Here is a 19,674-nt window from a genome sequence, read left to right as displayed (position 1 = left end):
ATTACTATGTGACCCTGGGAAAGTCACTTAACCTTTTTTGCCTCAGTTTCCTCATCTGTAAAGTGAGCCTGGCAAAGTCCAACCTTTTGTTTCCCTGTCCCTGTAATTCAGAGTTGCTGCTTGCCTTGATGCATATGATTTTTCCCCCTGGTATCTCTTCCCATGCTTTCATCTCTGTCCACCTTTGCCCTTCTGTACTCTTCCATGCTGCACAACCTCTTCTGCCTCTGATTCCAGTCTGCTCTCTGGAACTGCCACTTGATTGATAATGAGCTCCCCTTCATGTTAGATACTTCATCTCACATCTACTTGAGTCATGGAAATTTGAAACCCTAGCCACATATTCTAGTACTTGGTGCTCCTTCTCTCATACTCCCCCTCCCCTACCACCCTAAACCAGATGGAAAAGTAGGCAGCCTTCTTGCTTCTTGTTGCTGCTTCCAATTCTGCTCTCAATTAGCTTAATCCTCTCAATTATGTTATTCTGTGAAGCAAATGTTAGTATATAAGCTGTAATTTTCTTGAGTCTTGAAAACCTTTACCTGACTCTGCTATTGTAGATAGCAAGATTTTTGCTGGACAAAATGCTATACAAAAGTAAAGGATTTTGCAGCTGACATGCAAATACTGAAATCATGTATATGGGTTAGGGGTGTGGAGAACAATGACTTTAACTCTTCAGTTTACCTTTTGTTACCTAGGTGTAAGGGTGAGCATAAATTTAGTAAATAAATCAAATTATCCCACCCTATTTAAAATGTGTCAAGAAACTAAGCCTTAATACCTAAACTAGGTGAGAATTAATCGTAGGTTTAAGACTAGGAGAAAAAGTCCTTGATTGTCTAGAGTAACCTTGCACAGAACGTGTGTTTAGATTGGCAGAGGATAGTTGGTCACGTCCTGTGATTAGTTTATAAAATATCAAGTTACTCAGGGCCCAAGAGATTGGTGAAACTGACAAAGGAGAGGAGAGAACATGCCAGTTAAACCCTTGATTCAGAAAGAAGAGCTTGCTGAGGTGGTGAGGGGAAAGAGAAGAGTGCCATGGCCTTCTCCCTACCCCTTTGGGTGAAGGAAAGCCTTGTAAGTTTCCAAGGGTTCAGAGAATTTTTAACTTAACATCTTCTTGGCATCTTAGCAATCTCTGGAGCGGCTGACTTCAGTGTGCATCAGTGCAAGGAGGGACTGGGTATATACATTTAAGCTTCACCAAGGAGCCCAGCAAGGTATTAAAGTCTTAAGGACCACTGCTGATACAGCAAGATATTTGTCAAGCACTTAGCACTGTGCCTGGCACATAGTAGGTGCCATATAAATGCTAGCTATTATTAATGCTGTTTTTGTTTTTATCGATGCTCCTGCAAAAGGACTTTCAGGAAATATGTTGCTCCTATACCACATCATATATGTGCTAAGCTTAAACCAACTTTTCTCTGGACTTTATATTGATAAGAGAATGTCACAGATTTTTGGGAATCTTTTATTTCAACTGTACCAACCATTTTGTTCATCCTTCGTTGCCAAAGAAGAACTTGCCATCAGAGAAATGATGACATGACTTGCACTTGACTTTGTTTTGAGTGAGGGAGGGCTGTGCAGGTCACTAACCATACCACAAAGGTAAAACACCCCTTTCTTTATGTGAATTAAATCTGACTAAGTGATATCAATGGATGATCATGGAGGGAAAACACACTGCTGGGGGCTTGTGAGATATGGTTTATTTCTTGTTGTTCAGTCAGTTCAGTCATGTCCAACTCTTCATGATCCTTTGGGAGTTTTCTTGGCAAAGATAGTGGAGTGGTTTGCCATTTCCTTCTCCAGCTCACTTTACAGATAAGGAAACTAGGGCAAACAAGGTTAAGTGACTTGTCCAGGGTCACAGCTAGTATCTGAGGCCAGATTTGTACTCAGGTCTTCCTGACTCCAGGCCTGGAGCTTTATCCATTTCACCCCTTAGCAGCCCCTGAGATACTATATATGCTATAGAATTAGACAATCACTTGCCTTAGGAGGGTTAACCCTAGAGCCCTGAGGGGGTGTAGTAAACCACCCCGTGTAGGCCCAGCCTGATAGTGGGTTTGGGGATTGGGAAAACTGAGTCCAAAGTCTACATAAGCTTGATAATTTTGTTGAATTTGTCAAATTCATGTGCACATTAAGCCACAAAGAATCTTGGGGATGTCTAATCATATGCTATTTTTTTTAATGGAATAGAGAGCTATAATCTCTACCCACACACAGAGATTTAAAAAAGAAAAAACAAGTTCATCTCAATCTGGGGAAATTCTGCCCATTTTTTGTTAGCTAAGGTTCTAATCCCCTTCAGTTTCACCAGCTGCAGCTGAACATAGCTAGCAGGTAGCCCTGAAGACACACAATGATACCTTCAGAGACCAGTACAGCAATGACTAGCAAAGACTACCATGCCCAGCAGCTATCATAAAACCGGTAGAGTAAAACCCAGAAGATACTGTACACCCAGAATTAATCAGCAGTCAGCACAATATCAGTGCGGATCATTAGAACAGCACGCATCCTTAAGATGTAACACCTAGTTAGAAAGCAGAACAGTGAGATAGCTTCATGATAGAATCACCAGAAGACATCAATGGTGTTACAGAGTGGGAGGTATGAGTTATACCTACACATGTACGCCCTGGCTACATGTCCTCTTTATGTAGGCCCTTCATGCACGATCCCTATACGTCTCCCTCAAATGGTGGTATATTTGTAGGAGAGTGTGCCCTGGGTTTGTGGGGAAGGATGTCCTAATGTGACTTTTCTCGTTATGCTAGTTTATTAAATGCCTTTGCTTTGAACTAATTGTGTTCCTCGAATAGAGAAAAAGTAAACACATCAGTGAGGACTCTTGAACTATTCATTTTGAGTAGATGTGGACACAAAGAATACTTTGAATCTGGAATAGCTTCTTCTAGAAGGCTTACGTCTGAGAAAGGAGTGTCCAAGATACTACATTACCATTCTATATCTTCTCCCTTTCAGACTGCTAGGGTTAGCTATACTTATTTCCTCCATCTCCTCAATTCTCACATCTCTTGCAATTTGACTTTCAGCCCCACCACTCATCTGAAAGGAGACAGTGACCTCCATACTATTAAATCCATTAGCCTTTTCCAAGTTCTCATTCTCCTGGATTTTTCTGAAGTCTTTGCTGCTGTTGATCACTCTTCTTGTCTACCCTTTCCTTCCATAGCTTCTGCCATGTTGCTTCTTTTTTGTTCTTACTATGTTTCTGGCCCTTCTTATTCATTCTTCTTTGCTAGGTCATCATTCTCCTGTCACCCACTAAATTTGGGTGTCCCCTAATGCTCTCTCCTTGGCCTTTTCTCTCTCTACACTCTTTTCCTTGGGGATCTCTTTGGCTTCTGTGGGTACAATGATCAATGATCATTGATTAAAACAATAACTCCAAAGTGTATATACAAACCCCTGAACTTCAGGGGTTGTTATGTACAATCTCTCCTGAAGTTCAGCTCTACAATACCTAGACATATCCACTGAGTATTCTGAGGGCATAATAAATTCCACGTGTCCAAAATGGAACTTCTTAAATTTTCCCCCAATCCCATATGTCCTCTAAATTTCCCTATATTAATAGCATCACCATCCTTCCAGTCACCCAGGTTTGCAACCCTAGAGTTATCGCTGATTTTACGTGTTCATTCACCACTAAATACAAACAGTTGCCAAGTCTTATTGATCCTAACTCCATGTCTTTCCAATCCATCATCTTCTCTCAAATAAGTTTCTATAGTACTTCTAGTTCTTATTATCCTTTGCCCATACTATTGTAATAAGCTCCAAAGTGCTTTTCCTCCTTCCAGTTTCCAGCTCTCCAATATGTTTTCCACAGAGCTGCCAAGAGGATATTCCTAAAACACAGATCTGATCATGTCACCCACTCCCCACACACACTCAACAGTCTTTAATGACTTTATTATCTTTACGATAAAATATAAATTAATCCGCCTGGCATAACCCAGAATCTGGCTCCTACCTAACTTTTAAGTCTTATTTCAGATTACTCAAATTTAGGAATTCTCCATTAAGTCAGACTGACCTACCAATACCCAACATGCCATCTTCAGCCCCTGTGATTTTGCACAGGTCATCACCCATATCACTTTGACCTTTCAGAATCTCTAGATTCTCTTAAAGGAGAGCTCAAATGCTACACCCTGTTCCCCACAATTGTTAGCACACTCTCCCTCTTGAGATCTTTGTATTTCTTGTTAAATGTATTCCCTCAGTAAATGGTAAGCATCTTGAGAGCAAGGCCTATTTTGTTTTTTATCCTTGATTTGGCAACCCCCAGCACAACATCTTACATATAATTATTACCGTTTGGTTGTATCCAACTTTATGTGACCCTGTGGTCCATGAGGTTTTCTTGGTAAATTTTATTGAGTGGTTTGCCATTTCCTTCTTCAGTGTGGCCCTATTTTACAGAAGAAGAGCTGAGGCAAATAGAGGTTAAGTCGCTTGCCCCATGTCACACAGCTAGGAAGTGTCTGAGACCAGATTTGAACTCAGATCTTCCTGACTCCAGAGCCAGTACTCTATCTACTGCATCACCTAGCTGCCTTTTACACATAATACTTGGCCTAAATACTTAATGAATGTTTGTTGAATTCAGTTGAATCAAAAGGTGGCTTTTTTGTTCATTTTTATCATGACCATGTTTCCTGTGAGATGATGTCCCATTGTAACCTTTGGATAAATTATAAAACCAACTCCTCTATTAGCCCAATGAGTAACTATGAACTATTGTTCTATTTAACTGCAACTTCCTTTTTGCTTCTAGATTAATTTAAAACAAGAATGGCACTCTTGCTATAATACAATTCCTCCAGCAATAAGCCAACTGTTGGGTGACTAGAGAGGGATCTCACATTTAGACAACCAATAGTTAAATTAATGTTTAGAGACAATCTAAAAATTCTGATTCTTGGCACTCCCTGCCCTTTTCAACTACTCTGCCCCCTTCACTGCAGGAGAGAGTCACAATGACCTGAAGACTATTTTGTATTTTTCATCATTTCATAGGTTGCCATAGGCAGCAAATTAATCACCAGTCTATTACTGGTGGTGAGCCTGTTCATAATTAACCAGGCCATTATTTCTTACAGTAAATACAATCTGTACATGAAGCCTTTCTAGCATGGAGAATGAGAACTTTGTCTCTACTGGCGTAATTTTTGAGAGTCCGAGGTCACGTTCCTACCATTGTGAGGCATCAGAATAGAGTACAGAAATTATTAGACCCCAAATAGATGAATTTGGTTATAGCAAAATAATGATCTTGTGCACAAACAAAGCAATGTATCCAGAATAAAAGGGAAAGAAACAAACGGGGGGAGAAAAAAATCTTTGTTACAAGCATTTATAATAAAAGTTTTAATATCAAAAAATCTATAAAGAATTGGTACAATTTTCTGTTATAATTTCTCAGTAGATAGATAGTCAAAGCATGCAAGCTGACAGTTTTGAAAAGCAATACAAATTATCAGTAAACGCTAGAAAGTTGTTTGAATTCTCTGATAATTAGAGAAATATAAACTAAAACAACTTTTGGACGCTACCTTCCATCTACTAATTTGGAAAAGGTAATTAAGAACAACAAACTTCAGTGCTGGTTGGGTTGTGAAGAAATGTTGACAAGTGACCCTGGATTTTATTGGTGATGGGATTGTGAATTGAAGCAATCGTTTTGAAAAGCAATAAGACATTATATAGAGAGAACTACAAACCTACGTATACCCTGTGACCCAGTGATCTCATTAATAGGACTATGCCCCAAGAATATTATTGAAAAGTGTTTTTTTAATCTACTTGTACAAAAATGTTCTGACAAGCATTATTCTTAATAACAAAAAACTAAACAAAACCTGTGTATTCAGTGAATGGAAACTGGTTAAATGAACTCTGGTATCTGCATGTGTTATTACACTCTAAAAGATGGACAAACATGAAGAATGCAAAAAAATACAGGGGAAGCAAAAATGCTAATAATCCTCTTGAATACAATTATGTAAACAGAATCTAGAAAAATATACAGAAGACAAAGTTCAGAAATGGACCTGGAAACAAATGACAAGTTAGTTATCATCTTGTTAAAAATTAACAGACATTTATAAGGGAAGATTTTATAGAGTAGGGGTGTGAAACCTGCGGCCTCAAGGCCACATGTGACCCTCTAGGTCCTCAAGTCTGGCCCTTTGACTGAATCCAAACTTCACAGAACAAATTGATATAAATCCCTTTAATAAAAGGATTTATTCTGTGAAGTTTGGATTCAAAGGGCTGCACTTGAGGACCTAGAGGACCACATGTGGCTCCAAGGCTGCAGATTTCCCACCCCTATGAGGGTACTATGCCTTGATTTTTGGCATAATAATAATAATACATCAATAAAACATTTAAAGATAAAGTTAATATGCTTATTTAAGAGTAAACTGTACATTACAAAAGGTCGTGGTTTCATTGAGACCTTTAAAAATTCTTTCTCTTATGTATTTATATTTGTAATTGGTCATTCAGTTTATGGGCAGCTGGGTGGCATTGCAGATAGAATGCTGGGTCTGAAATCAGGAAGAATCATCTTCTTGAGTTCAAATCTGACCTCAGACATTTACTAGCTGTGTGACCCTCGGTGAGTCGCTTAACCCAGTTTGCCTCATTTCTTCATCTGTAAAATGAGCTGGAGAAGGAAATAGTAAACCACTCCAGTATCTCTGCCAAGAAAATCTCAAATGGCATCACAAAGAGTCAGACATGATATTCATTTTATAATAAATAATATTTTAATAATTTTATTTTGTAACTTTATATTTTATTATATAATATATTATATCATACATTATGTATAATACATAAGATATTGTTATATCATGTTATTAATATAATAATATATTTTAAATAAATAATATTTTAAAAATTGAAGGTCCCTTCCAGCTCCAAAATAAGGGGAAATATTTGTCTCTTTATCAGATATTCAGAGTGGATGCCACCAACATCAACTTGATCTATAGATAGAAATGAGAAAAAGAAGTTGCATACCTGGAATCTTATTTAATGTCATCCAAAAATATTCATCCCGATTGTAAGCATCTTTAGACCAATGGAGCACATCTGTGGCTAGGTCAGTCTTAAGAACAAAATCAACAAACTTCCTTATGAGGGCAACATAGGCAGAACCAAAGTGACTGCTGGCTTTTGAGAAGGAAAAGACTTTAAAATGAAGGTTCTATTCACAAAAAAGCCTTGTTCGCTATTATATTCTTTGTGGACAAACTTTAACCTCTCAATATGATCCCAAGGTCTTGGGATAATATTTTTTCCTTTGAATTGTTTCAGATAGTTAACTATTTCTTTGTTGGTTTTCAGTGGGAAATCCACTGGTATTGATCATATACTTCCACTTAGGCTTCAGGGGTACAAGGTCTTTCATGCAGTTCAGGTCAGCCTGGAGCCTGGATATTCTGTCATAACAACTGACTCCATCTTGGAGATAGCAAAGCATTGGGGAAGTAGCCCACCACTCTCCTCAAGGCATCTTTAAATTTAGTTGGGACTTTTTCATCCACATGAAAACAGTAAACATTTTGGGGCATGCACACTATCCTGAAGAGATTTTCAAAGGTATTAAAATCTTTGCATATGACCATTATGTACACAAAAGGATATTCATTTTCTTATATTCATATTCTGGTTCACATATTCCTTACAAGGGACTTTATCAAATGATGTTAACACTTCACTTCTATGGCTTCATTACAAATACCTTCTAGGGTATGGGAATCTTTGACTAATGGAGGCCTCCTGTACCTTTTGGGAAGATATGGTTGGTTATTGTAACACAACAATCAAAAGACCACAATCTACGTAGGAGTGGCAAGGAGATAATACCTTCAAATCTTCATCCTTCTGAGACCTTAGGAAAAGAAAAACTCCTTTTCAGTAACTGAGAAATAGTTAGTTCCTAAAGGCATAGGATTTACTTCCTGGCCTCCTAATCCCACCTCTAGGAACTCTTGGATTTTGCTTTTTCAACTGTAATCAGTTTTCTAGATTCTAAAAGTGACATGTTTTAGGCCATGTTGGCACACTTTTGGTTAATTTCTTACTTTAGTATTTGCTAAGAATGCTTCTTTCTCCTGCTGGAGATGCTATATAGTCAGCTCTGCATGTGTTAAGTCCAGGTGGTTGAAATTAGCCAATTTCATTAAGAAATGGTATGAAGATCTTTACCACAAGCCTTGATTCTCCTGTTCCAGTACTTCCACTCTCACCTTTCAACCTCCTTATTCTGTTTTCTCTTTAATTCCTTATCTCCTCCCCTCTCCCCATTTTATGCTCCACAGCTCTCAAGTCCCTTAGGTCAATACCTTTTAGGATATTTTGCTGGATCTTCTTACTGTAATGATTCAGAAAATCCACTTAGTGATCATTTTAGCTGAGTGGCTATATTATGATAGAAAGCCTTATTAACCGGTGAATGAACCTGCCAAGTGGATTTGTTTATCTTGTATCCATGGCAACCAAGATTGACTAGGCATTCTCTTTTAGCAAATAATAGGATGCTTTCAATTTTAAACATCCAACTAGTGTATTGCCCTTTCTCTGAACTGTTCTGTTCTAGGTTGTTCAAATGAATTAGTAATTTAATTGTGTTTTCACTTCCCTCTGGGCAAGTAATGGGAAACATTTTTGAAAATGGGCATCAAGTGCATATTTTTCTATAAGGTCCTGATTTCTCCTAACCCTTCACAAATTTAAAGAAGCTGGTCACTCAATAGGATAGGAGGCGAAATGAAGCCAAAACTCAAAAATACACAATGCACATAGCTTAATCATTGAACCAAAGTATTCATTTATGTGGTCTTTTTTAAGATAAAATTTTATTTTTTCCCAATTGCATGTAAAAACAGTTCATCTTTTTTAAAAAAAAAAATGTTGAGTTCCACATTCTCTCTCTTCCCTCTCTGCCCTCCTTCCCAAGATTGTAAGCAATTTGATATAGGTTGTATATTTCAGTCATGCAAAACATTTCCATATTAGCCATCTTGTGAAAGAAAACAAACCAAAAAAAAAAAAAAGCCCACAAGAAAAAAAAATAAAGTGAAAAAATAATATGCTTTGATCTCCATTCAGATTCCATCAGTTCTTCCTCTGAAAGTAGATAGCAACTTTCATCATGAGCCCTTTGGAATTGTGTTGGATCATTGTATTGCTGAGAATAGCTAAGTCTTTCACAATTGGTCATCATACAATATTGCTGTTAGTATGCATAATCTTCTATCTACTAGTTGCCCTTTACCATTATGTATTATCTACCTAATTTATTCTACTGATCCACCATTCTATTTCTTAGTACCAAATTGTTTTGATGATTACCATGTTATAACACAGTTTGAGATCTGATAAGGCTGGGTCATTTTTCATTAATTCCTTTAATATTCTTGACCATTTGTTCTTCCAGACGAATTTTGTTATTTTTTTTCTAGTTCTATAAAATATTTTTGACAGTTTTATTGGTATGGCACTGAATAAATTAATTTAGGCAGAATTGTCTTTTTAGTTATATTGGCTCAGCCTACCCATGAACAATTAATATTTTTCCAAGGTTTGGATCTTACATTATTTGTGTAAAGTGTTTTGTAATTGTGTTCATATACTTCCTAAGTTTCTCTTAGCAAAACTTTCCAAGTATTTCATATTGTCTATTGTTACTTGAAAAGGAATTTCTCTTTCTATCTCTTGGTAGTATATAGAAATGCTGATGATTTATGTGTGTTTATTCTATATAGTGCAACTTTGCTAAAAATTGTCAATATTTCAGGTGGTTTTTAGTTGATTTTCTAGGATCCTCTAAGTATTGGATAGAGCACCAGTGCAGGAGTCAGGAGGACCTGAGTTCAAATCTCACCTCAGACACTTGACACTCACTAGCTGTGTGACCTTGGATAAGTCACTTAACCCCAACTGCCTCATCCTGGGTCATCTCCAGTCATGCTGATGAATATCTGGTGACTGGATTCAGATGGCTCTGGAGGAGAAGTGAGGCTGGTGACCTGCACAGCCCTCCCTCACTCAAAGCAAAGTCAAGTGCAAGTCATGTCATTATTTCTCTGATGGCATGATCTTCTTCAGCAACAAAGGACGAACACACAAGTGTATTATCATATCACCTGCAAAGAATGATAGTTTTGTTTCCTCGTTGCCTATTCTAATTTCTCTAAATTCTCTTTCTTCTTTTATTGTTATAACTAACATTTCTAGTACAATATTGAATAATAGTGGTGAAAATGGTTATACTTGCTTCACTCTTAATCTTATTGGAAAGGCATCTAGCTTATCGCCATTACAGATAATTCTTACTGATGGTTTTAGATAGATGCTACTTATCATTTTAAGGCAAACTCTATTTATTCCTATGCTCTCTACTGTTTTTAATAGGAATGGGTGTTGTATTTTGTCAAAAGTTTTTTCTGTATCTATTGATATAATCATATGATTTTTGCTGTTTTTATTATTGATATGGTCAATATACTGATAGTTCTCCTAATATTGAACAAGCCCTGCATTCCTAAAATAAATCCCATCTGGTCAGAGTATATGATCCTTGTGATCTCCTTGCTAATATTAATTTAAATTTTTTGCATTGATATTTATTAGGGAAATTAGTCTGTAATTTTCTTTCTCTGTTTTCATGCTTCAGGAATCAGCATCATATTTGTGTTGTGAACAGAATTTTTTAGGACTTCTTCTTTGCCTATTTTCCAAATAGTTTATATGGTATTGGAATTGTTTTTTAAATATTTGGTAGAATTCACATGTAAATTCATCTGGCCCTGGGGATGTTTTTCTTAGGGAGTTTATTGATGATTTGTTCAATTTCATTTTCTAAGATGGAATTATCTAAATATTCTATTTCTGCTTTTGTTTATCTGGGAAATTTATATTTCTATAAATATTCATCTATTTCACTTAAATTGCCAATTTATTAGCATATCATTAGGCAAAATAGCTCATAATAATTGCTTTAATTTCCTCTTCATTTGTGGTGAATTCACCCTTTTCATTTTTGATATTGGTATTTTGGTTTTCTTCTTCCTTTAAAAAATCAAATTAACTAATAGTTTATTTTATTATTTTCCCCCTCTAAAACCAGACTCTAGTTTTATTTATTAGTTTAATGGTTTTCTTACTTTCAGATTTATTAATCTCGCCTTTGATTTTCAAGATTTCCAATTTGGTGTTTAATAGGGGATTTTTAATTTGTCCTTTTCTAGTTTTTTTAGTTGCATGCCCCATTTATTGATCTGCTCTTTCTCTATTTTATTGATAAGTTTTTAGAGATATAAACATCTCCCTAAATACTGCTTTGCCTATATCTATAAAGGTAATTTAAATGGGAAGATCTTTCCCATTCACTAATAGGCCCATGTGACCTGCCTGGGTCACTTGGAAATCTGAGTAACATGGAGGGAGGAGTTTGTTAAATGGGTGGAACAGGAAGGGTGAAACAGGAAGAGGCAGAGCTAGTAGAACTGAGAAGAAATTGGTCAGAGTCTAGTCAGAGCTGAGAAGGATACAGGCAAGCAGGCAGCTGGCTGGCATGAGTAAAAGAACTTGTTTGTGATTTTGCTTAAGGGAACCTGCTTGTGATTTCTTTAATGGAGCTGGTTTATGGGAAGCTTAGTAGAAGGAAGGCTTGGGAATACTTTCTCTGCATTGTTATTACGTATAGATTGTGATGGATTTGACTTTCTGGTATGTGAATAAATGTTTTGATTCTGTCTTCCATGTGGAGAGTCTGTTGTATTTTGTGATTGCACAAGGATATTCATGGCTGCTGTGGGCACTGTGAATGTCGTGTTGGTGCTACAGCATCCCATAAATTTTGGTATGTTGTCTTGTCATTCTCTTCAATGAAATTATTGATTGTTTCTATGATTCATTCTTTGGCCACTCAGTTTTTAGGGTTAGATTTGTTTCAAATTAATTTTTAATGTCTCTTTTCACAGCCCTTCATTGAATATAATTTTATTGTATTATAACATCAAAAGGATATATTTAATATTTCTACTTTTCTTCATTTAGTTGTGAGGGTTTTATGTCCACATACATGGTTCATTTTTGTGTAGGTGCCATGTGCTGTTAAGAAAAAAAATATTCCTTTCTATTCCCATTCTATTTTCTACAGAGGTCTATCATATTTTTCTAAACTTTTCTAAAATTTTATTCATTCATTTAACTTCTTTTTTGTTTATTTTTTCATTAGATTTATCTAGATCTGAAAGGGGAAAGTTGAGGTCCCTTGATTTATAAAGAGAACCTGAATTGTAATTTCTTTTCAATCTACACATTACCAGTGGGAGAGATCAAGAAAGGCTTAATCAAGGAGGTGGTAGATGTCTGAGTTGGACTTTGAAAGATAGGCAAGATTTCAGCAGGTGAAGAGAGGTAGAACATTCTAGATGAAATGAACAGACTAGCATGATCAAAAGCAAAGAAGTAGAAAAGTGCTGGGCATGTATGGGGGATAACAAGTAGTTCTGCAGTATTTCTTTGGAAGAGAGTAGTATGAAATAAAGCTGAAAAGGTAGGGTGTGTGGCTACAGATTGTGGAGGATATGTTACCTAATGTCCTTATGGAAGGGTATGAAGACCTTTGCCACAGGACCTTGATTTTTCTTATTCCAGGACTTCTGCTCTTACCCTCCAACCTTTTTATTCTGATCTCCCTTTAATTCCCCCAGTCCCTGTTGTATTCCATCATTTTTAAGCAGAGAGATATAACCAGACCAAAGCACAACCAAAATTGGTCTGGCAGTGATCTCAAGGATAAACTGGAGTGAGGACAGTGAAAGTAGGAAGGCATGTACTATCAGTTGGATTAGAGAGGAAGAAAGAGGTCAGAGAGTTTGTAGTGGTAGAATTGGTCGGACTTGGTAGCTAATTTGGTGTGAGAAGCATAGAAAAGGAATAATAAAAAACATAACACCAAAGGAAAGGTCTTGCCTTCCCTTTGCACTCTCAATAGAAGACCTTGTCTCATATTTTACTGAGAAAATAGAAGCAATTTGCCCCAAGCTCTCTCTTTTCTTCTATTCTATATCTCAAAACTCCTCATTTTTTCCTCACCCTGTACTCCAGTCTCTGTTCTAGATGAAGATGTGTACTTGTACCTTTACTTGTATGCTTTCCCATTCCCTTTTATCCTATTCTCATTCCCTTCTGGTAGATTACCCCTACCATCATCACCCTTTCTCTAAGTATTGCTCCCTATCTACTCTCTCCTTCTCTATTGCCTGTAAAAATACTCTTATCTTCCTCAGTCTTTAAAAACTTTCACTTGACTCAATCCTCCACCAATTGTACTATACTTTTCCTCCTTTTCACAAACTCCTGAAAAAGTTATTTATCCTAGTTGCTTCCAATTCCTCTCATCTTCCACACTCCTTGGAATAAGGCTTTTGACCTCATAATTCAACTGAAATTGCTTTTGCCAAAGTTAGCAGTAATCTTTTAATGTCCAAATCTAATCACCTTTTCCCAATCATTATCTTTCAGGGATATATTCTTTTTGACCTCTCAGTAGTATCTAACAATGTTGACTGTCCCCTTTGCCTGGATCCTTTTCTTCTTCTCTGGATTTTCATGTCCCTGATCTTTCTTATTCTCTCACTGCCCTCAGTCTCCTTTGCTGGAGCACACTACCTTTTCCCAGTGGTATATGCTAAGGCTCTGGTTCTTCTCCTCTTTCACTACTCTCTCTCCTTGGTAATCTTATCAATTTCTGTGGGTGTAAGGATCATTTTTATGCTAGTTACTCCCAAATCTATATATTCAGCCCTAGTCTCTCTCCTAGACTCCAGTCTTAAATCACTAACTACTTATATCCCTATCAGAATATCCCACAGACATCTCAAATTCATCATGTCCAAAACAGAACTCATTTGTTTCTTACCCCAAACTTACCCTTGTTTCTAACTTCCCTATTTCCATTGAGGGCAACATTACCCTTCTAGACACCAGGTTCACAATCTTGAAGTCATTCTTACCTTTTCCTTCATCCCCACATTTTTCCTTCAGTTGCTGAGCCTTCTACCTCCATAACATCTCTTACATCCATCTCCTTATCTATGATGAGGTTCAGACTCTGGGAGCCTCCTTGAGCTCCCCTTGAATCTTCCCACTTAATCTGGCCTTTCTTACTCAAATCTAATCTTCCCATTTGTTCCGGCAGTCTCAGGAAGCCCATGGGCTTTTCATTATCATTTCAGGTCTCTGTTGCACTCCCCACCCTTGATCCCATCAACCCCATACCCATACTGCCCCTATCAAGATCTCTGGATTGCCCCACCTGCTTCCCACCCAAACCCTCCCTAGTCTGATATCTCCTGATAGCCTCCAGCTGTTTCCAGCCTTTGACCCTCCTTGGATTTCTTCTCAAGACCCTTCCTAAACCCCTCCTCCCATCACCCTGGACCACCAGACCACCCCCAAGATCCCTCCTATACCCTTTTCTGTATTTAAGTCCCACCTTGCCTCCATGAAGGGGCTCAGATGCAATCCAGCTCAGACTCTGTCTAGCTGGGATTGTGTCTGGCCCGCTTGTGAATACAAGCGTTACAGATGCTTAGGCTCCTTAAGAGGCAACCCAATTTGGCGAATCCTTAATAAACTTTGTTTTCTTTGGCTTCAAGAAGGCTTGAGTCGAATTCATTCGAGCACGACCCGGACAGTCGGTATTTTGGGGTTCCCGATCACCCATTAACCTCATCATCTCCATTTATCGATACCACCTTCATCATTTCTTACCTGAACTATAGTAAGATGGTTTCTAATTGGTTTCTATTCTTTAAGTCTCTCCCCTTTATAATTTATTTGCCGAATAACCACCAAATTGATATTATTAAAGTATTAAAGTTTTGCCTTTGTCATTCCCCTGCTCAATAGACTACAGTGACTGTTATCTTTAGCAATAAACACAAACTCCTCTATTTATATAACTTGACTCTAACCTATCTTTCCAGTCTTATTAAACATTTCTCGCCATCATGAACTCTCCTCATTTCTCACCCTGCTGTACTACTTTGGAATTCTCCATCATGCTCCCAGGAACTTTCATCAGGAACCTCATCTTTCTGCAACAACACATTAGTCTTGGTACTCCCACTTCATTGGGGGAGGAGCATCTCCAGTCATCCTGATCTATATCTTACCACTGGACTCAGATGACTCTGTAGGAGAAAGTGAGGCTGGTGACTCTGCACAACCGTCCCTGGCTTAAGTCCAATTCACGTACAAGTCATGGCATTGCCTTCCTGATGTAATGGTCCTCTTCAAGAACTAAGGACAAACAACAACCTCATCAGGACCCTCTGATTAGAGGGCAGATCAAAGAACTCTTCCCAAGACTTCCATTTCAGGAGGGTACTCAGGCCAACCATCTCTTCAGTTCCCACTCAGCTGCATTCCTTTGTACTTCCCCATCACCACCTCCTTCCCCCACCTTGAGTATTTTTCTCTGCTTTCTGAGCTTTCCTTTGGTGTTATCTTTCCTCATAGGAAATTCCATGAAGATAGGGACTATTTTTCTTTTTCATATTTGTATACCTAGTGCTGTTCCTCACATATGTCTTTTCTTCTTCTTCCTCTGTGTCTTCACGCAGGATTTACCTATGCCCAGAATTTACCTATACACAGAATGCTCCCCCTTCCTTTACTTTCGCTTCTTAGAATCCCTGCTTTCTTCAAAGCTATGCTCAAGTGCCACCTTCTATATGAAGCCTTTCCTGATCATCCTCCCCCAACTGTTATTGCCTCACCACAAAAATCACCTTGAATTTACTTTGTATATATTTTGCATAAGGTTGTATGTATACATATTGTTTCACCTTATAAGAATGTAAGCTCCTTAAGAAGAGAAACATTTTTGTACATGTATCCCCAATGCCTACCATACGACCTGGAACATAGTAGATTGACTGACTGAATAACTGATGGTTAGAATGAGAGGTCATAAAGGAACCTTACTTGTTATGACCCTCCTCAAAAGTAACAGTATAAATTGTTAGGAATTCTTATACTAAATTTAAAATTGTTGGAAAGAATTGAAAATGATGAACTGAATCCAAGAATTATCATTCTTTAAAAAGATGGAATGAATCTAAAAATTTCCATTCTTGGAAATGAAGAAATTCAGCAGATTGGAAAATAGGAGAAAACAATGTAAAAGTGTCAGAAGAAGCAACTGAAAACAAACTGAATATAGTAGAAGACAAAATGGCCAACAGCATTGTTGAAATGAGAAAAAAAACTCAGAAAATCTTGTTCAAAAAGAACAAGATTTAGGAACAATGCAAATGAACATCTCAGATATGAAATGCAGAAGAAAAAGAATAAAAACTTATTGAGCTTCAGAAAAATACAAATGAAGAAAACAAATTGATCTCTATATTTTGGAGAAACTACTATAAAATTTCTTGGAATAAACAAAAAAAAGTGTTACTACAAACAGAAGGAATTCACAGTCCCCAAGAGAGGAAAAACAATAAAATTTAACTTGTGCAAACACAAAAGCAACATTACCAAAGCTACAATGTCCAAGAAACAGTCTTTCAAGTTACCAAAAGAATGACTGTACTCATCAAAAGGCATCAGAAAATTTTCTATAAAAACCTACATAATGATGCACTACAAAGGGGTGGCCGCGCAAATGCCAGCCACCCAGAGGGAACTGACCAAGCTGGTGAAGTGCAGAGATGCTGGCAAACTTGGAGAGACAGATCTATGCTTTTGAAGGGAGCTGCTTAGAAGACACCCAGATGTATGGCAATATTATTCGGGGCTGGGACCACTATCTGATAAATTAAAAAAAAACAACAACAACAAAACCCAACTCCAATAGCAAAAATGATCGTAGGAACTGAAAATTTAAGGAAACCAAGTGACTCTTCAGTAAATGCTCAGTTACTTTAGCAGTGACAGTCAGTGCATTGGCTAGAGTTCAAATCCAACTCATTGAGCAAAAGGGAACCAGGCAGTGGTACAAAGAGTAACATATCTCCAGACTTTCACAGTCAGGAGAATGAACCTAGCCAAGAGGACACAGAGGATCTGGATGCATCTGTGCAAGGGGTGAAACCCCAGAAGGCTGCTTCCTCCATCTCTTCAGGTTACAGCAGCCATAAATAGAGGAAGAAATAAAAACCCACACAGGTATATATATTAGGTTAGGCTGGGAACTTTTTTTAAAAAAACAGAAAAATGTGATGGAGGATTGAGCTGAAGATAGAAGACCCATTAGTACAGAAGCTTGTAAGCTGTAGAGCCCTGCTCTCATATAATTTCACCAAGAGAAACACCCCCTCCACCGAGTGGCCATTAATGTCTGCGCTCCCAAACTCAGGGCCTTGCATTGAGGAGTAGTTTATTCTAAAGAGGGGTGAAAGAAAAGTTTTTCTGTAAAACCACATCAGATCATTTGCCTCATAGTAACTAAACTGCAGGTAGATCAAGGCACGGTGCAGTCCTAGGTTGCCTACATTCTGCAGTTCTCCATTCTTGAGATTGAGTACTTCCCAGGACTGGCTGCATCGTGTTCTTCTGTGATACCCATCGAGAGATGTCTTGGGTTTTTTTGTTTTGTTTTGTTTTGTTTTTTTATGCCAAAACCAGGACCCAGTTGTGTTTTGTCATATAGAGGCTGTAGATATCAGTCATTTCCTTATTCTACTTTATGGGTTGCTTGTGGTTACTGTCTTGTTTTCTTTGAGGGGTTTAATGTCATACAGTTATACAGCTTATGGCTTCCTGTTGTTTTCTTTGGGATCTGATTATCTTTATTTGGCTTAGAGACTGATATTCTAACACAAATAATTTCTAGTAGCATAAATAAAATGGATGACTTGTCCTATTGTCTTTTTGTGGGGATTATTTAATTTTTTTCTCATCTTCTGAGTTAGAAGCAATTTTCATGTTCAGGTAAATGGTAATAGCTAAAAAACATAAGTTTGAATCATTTTAAAATATGTTATTATTTTGTATAAAAAATAAAATCACAGGCTCCAAAAAAATAAATAAAAACCTAGGTACAATAAGGCTTATATAAAATAAAAAAAAAAACCATATGGGTCTAGGACCAGCTCAATCGTCAGCCATTTAACAAGCACTTATGTGCTTACTATTTGCAAGGTATTACAGTAAATGCTGGGAATACAAAGAAAGACATAAACACTATCCCTGTGATCATATTCTAATGGGGCAGAGAGCATATAAATAACTATGCACGTGCAAAATATATACAGTGTAAATTGACGATAATCTCAGAGGAAGGGCAACAAAACAGTGGTGGGACCAGGAAAGGCCTCCTGAAGAAATCATGCTGCAGAAGGTAGGATTTGAGATGATGCTTAAAGGAAGCCAGGCAGCTAAGAGGCAGATGTGAGGGGTCAGAGCATTTGAGGCATGGGGAGCAGCCAGTGCTAAAGCAGAGTCAGAAGATCTATTATGGTGTTCAGGGAACAGTGAGCAGGCCAAGGTGGCTAGATTGTAGAGTGCATGGAGGGGAGTAAAGAATATTAAAAAGGTCGGAAAGGGCCAGATTGTGAAGGGCTTTAAATGTCCAACAGAGTATTCTATATTTGATCTTGGAAATAAGAGGGAGATACTGGAGTTTATTGAATAGTGGGGTGCCATGATCAGACCTACACTTTAGCAAAATCATTTTGACAGCTTAGTGGAGGAGTTAGGAAACAAGATAAAAGGTTATATTTTATCAGACCACATGAGCGATGATAAGGTCCTACACTAAGCTGGTGGATGTTGGAGTGGAGAAAAGGACATGCAAATGGGAAATGTGAAAGAAATAATAAGACTTGACAACACGTTGCATATGTGGAGTGCCTATGAATTAAGAGTCAAGGAAAATGCTAAAGTTGTAAGTGTGGATGACTGGGAAGATAGTGGTTCCCTTGACATCAATAAAGTTGGTAATAGGGGCATGCTGGGGGGAAGGGGCAGGGAAATAATGAGTTCTATTTTGGGCATGTTGCATTTGAGGTAGCTACGATATGGATATGAAAATTTGGGATTCCTCTACAGAGAGATAGTTAAATACAATGGAGACTGATAAGATCATCAAATTAGCAGAGAGTGAGAAGAGTCTAGGGCCCAGGACAAAGCCTTGGGGAATACTCACAGTTAGTGGAGCCTAACCTGGATAAAAATTCAACAAAGGAGACTGAGAAAGAGTGGTCAGACATATAAGAGAACTAGGAGAAAGCATTATCATACTTTGTGATGTTAATAAAATTTATGTTAATGAGAGTTAAAGAGCTTCCCCCGCTCATTGAGAGGCTTCAGGTGGAACCCATTAAGGAAGGTTTGATTAGGGGAGGCTTGTTTTGTAGGAAGGCCCACACCTAGTATTAATTGTTAATGAGGCACTAAGTCAAGAGGGTCTTGATGCCCTCCTGCTCAGAAAAGTGTATATATACCCTAAGGTGAAATTTTCCTTTGGGGGCTTACTCTTTGGAAGAAGTTTCATGTGCGGATGAGACTCTGGGTAGCCATTAAGGAGACCCCCTCCCTCACCCCCCACTTTGAAAACCCAGATGTTGGTGCTTCTCTCTCTGG

General features: G+C 37.8%; 1 long non-coding RNA gene and 2 pseudogenes across 1 annotated transcript; 1 reads left to right on the top strand and 2 right to left on the bottom strand.

Annotated features, from left to right (window-relative positions):
• Positions 1–6,964: 6,964 nt before the first annotated feature.
• Positions 6,965–8,521, bottom strand: LOC140500823 (uncharacterized). The gene is made up of 3 exons (XR_011965900.1): positions 8,412–8,521; positions 7,933–7,957; positions 6,965–7,049 (listed from the first exon to the last, which is right to left on the bottom strand). It is a non-coding gene; the product is annotated as an uncharacterized lncRNA (long non-coding RNA).
• Positions 7,067–7,715, bottom strand: LOC140498730 (N-acetyllactosaminide beta-1,6-N-acetylglucosaminyl-transferase-like; annotated as a pseudogene).
• Positions 8,522–16,753: 8,232 nt separating the features above from the next.
• On the top strand, positions 16,754–17,269 carry LOC140498303 (chromatin modification-related protein MEAF6 pseudogene; annotated as a pseudogene).
• Positions 17,270–19,674: the final 2,405 nt, after the last annotated feature.

The sequence above is a fragment of the Notamacropus eugenii genome, chromosome 4, assembly GCF_028372415.1.
Source record: "Notamacropus eugenii isolate mMacEug1 chromosome 4, mMacEug1.pri_v2, whole genome shotgun sequence".
NCBI classification, from domain to species: Eukaryota; Metazoa; Chordata; class Mammalia; order Diprotodontia; family Macropodidae; genus Notamacropus; species Notamacropus eugenii.
This window is presented reverse-complemented; position numbering and strand designations above follow the sequence as displayed.